Here is a 2,897-nt window from a genome sequence, read left to right as displayed (position 1 = left end):
GTTGATCGAGACTCACTCAGCAACATCGATCGACAGTGACCACCAGAAATCAACCAACATACCACATGACGAATCGGTCGATAGTCGTCCAGATGATTGGGAGAACGACTACTACAATCCCGCTATTGCAACATACACCAGACAACACATGCATACAGACAAGTATGATGAAGACTATGAGGAGGAACGAGCTACTGAGTACAGAGTCATCCTTGATGAGGATGATAAACTATTACATCATTCCTCCTGGAAAAGGAATGCACCATCGATCGACATGACAAGTTGGCCATCGATCGACACACAACCTTATCAACGGTACCGAAAACAAGCATCGACCGATACTGCCTACTACAAATCGATCGACACTGCAGTCAACCGTGCACAAGAAGGAGACTACTCGATATGCATTTGGACAGATGAACACCACCACAAAAGCTTTGCAGTAGAAACAACAACCTACGCACCAGGAGCAGATAATTTACGAGACAATTTCATAGACGAGGAGCTGCTCAACATGCAAAAACGTGATGGAACAGACCAGGTTCAAGCAGTTGCTGCTTGGGAAAGAACACGAACAAGCCATCCGATCAACAGAGCAATCTGCCCATCGATCGACACTCTTCACCAACAATCGTTCGACAACAACAATGCAACATCGATCGACAAACGTCCAATACCAAACACCACTGTAAGCGAAAAAGATAAATTCGATAACCAGTTTCTAACTCCAGACGAATTTGGTATTTTCAGGAACCCTGATGGCTACGCAAAAGCAATAGAAGGCCGCACACTACACGTATCTCGAGAAGATATCGCATATATCCTTCAGACAGCCAATAGAGCAGACAATATGTTCATGCATCACCGTAACAATCCAAAACAGAAGGCTACAAAGGAGTTATATGACACAGCTGGTGGCATAGACAACATCTTCATACAAAAATTTCGCCATCCAACTCAATCATCGATCGACGTTACCGTCCCAACATCGGTCGCCAAACAGCCAGAATTCAGCAGAAGAGCTTATGATATCTATGGTAACAGGAAATTTTACGTGGAAGAGAAAAATGAGTATGGAGTCTACAGAGATGATCGGAGATACGCCAGAGATCTAGATGGAAACACCATTTGTCTTCACAACAGAGGCATCAGAAGACTTCTGGAAAGGGCTTCAAGAGATGAGCCAAGCTACATATGTCTTCCTGAACATGCTAACCTGGTCACACAGACAAAGCTGGTACCAGAGATCTACACCAAGGACGAGATCAATGAGATGTTCTATGGAGTTTGTGGAGAACACGAGAAGAACAAAGAAGCTTTCCAGATGAAGCTTGATGGTGTCTACAATCCATTGAATGATAGTATCAGTTGGCTAACTACTTGCATGGAGGAGATGAAGCAAGATATAGCCAGAATTCTGCACGCGACCGACGTTGCTCGACCTCCATCGATCGACAGAAGACGAACTCCATCGATCGACAGGCATCATCACACATCGATCGACAACCACATGTCAGCATCGATCAACGACAGTCCACCACGCCCACATACGAAGAAGTCTCAAAAGGATTTTCACACCAGAGAGGAGATAGATCAGTTGGTAGAAGAGATCTAAAGATCTATAGATCTCTGGAAACTACAGAAGAGAGGCTCGATGGGAGATGTGATGACATCTATTTCCCAATGGATCTTAGCATCAGTGCTTTGACATCCAAGATTGAGGCTATACAAAGGGAATTGGTGGAGATTCAGAGTTACATTGCTCGTCGACCAGAAGCATCGTTATCGATCGACAGACGCAACAACATATTGACCGACATTCACCATCGAACATCGGTCGACGACGCTACAAACCGAGGCCAGCTAGTACCAAATATGACATCAGACATGTCCGACACACATTACCATGGAGAGGAGATCTCAGCTGACACTTACGCCACACTTAGGAGACATCAGTTCAACATGGAGAATCTTGAAGAAAGATTACAGAGGATGGAAAACACAACTGTAACAATGAAAAAAAATGGCGTAGAGGGGATGAAGCTATGAGAGACTTCACTGGTACATGGTTCAACAAGCGCAAAGAATAGATGGATACTTGTTTTCCAACAAGTCCCAGTTCTCAATGTTACTAGCCAAATCACCTCCAAAGTCAAGCTAAATGACTATAACAAAGCGCTGAGTGGGAGGCAACCCACTATTAGGTAATACTCATTAAGTTTTTATTAATATACTATTTATGTTGGTTTTTAATTATTGCAGGTCATAAAAAAAAAGAACCGAGTAGACGATTGCCATCAGTATCGACCGACGCGAAATTATCGACATCAATTGACATGGCCTTACCTGCATCGACCGACATCAACATCATTACATCGGTTGACATTCATTCCGGTTTGGTATATCGTTCTTACTTGTTACATTGAGTCCTTATGAATTATTTCTAACCATAACTTTGACTGAGTTTACACTGGAGACAGTGTAGTTTAAGTCTGGGCGGAGGTTTACTGATATTTATCCACTTATTAGTCTTATTAAAATGTTTTCAAAATTAAGTTATTATTGAGTCGAGAAGGGGATTATGAACTTTTAGATTTTGCTAGATATTTAACCACTCTTTAGCACCATTCTAGACTTACTGATTGCAGATAGTACTAAAGATACTAAAGTAGATCAACCTGTCAACTATCCACTCTTGCTAAGATTATTTTGAAGGAACCAAAGCTGACCTCCAACACTAAACTTGACACAAGTGCTTGTCTCGGGGCTTGGTATGCATGAGATCGGATTCTTCAAACAAGTCTAGAAGGTAAAGCCTTGTGTATATAGATTTATCACTTTTTCTCTCTCTATTTTCGAAATTATAAATATATATATATATATATATATATATTTAT

Source organism: Brassica oleracea, chromosome C6, assembly GCF_000695525.1.
Source record: "Brassica oleracea var. oleracea cultivar TO1000 chromosome C6, BOL, whole genome shotgun sequence".
Lineage (NCBI taxonomy): Eukaryota > Viridiplantae > Streptophyta > Magnoliopsida > Brassicales > Brassicaceae > Brassica > Brassica oleracea.
This window is presented reverse-complemented; position numbering follows the sequence as displayed.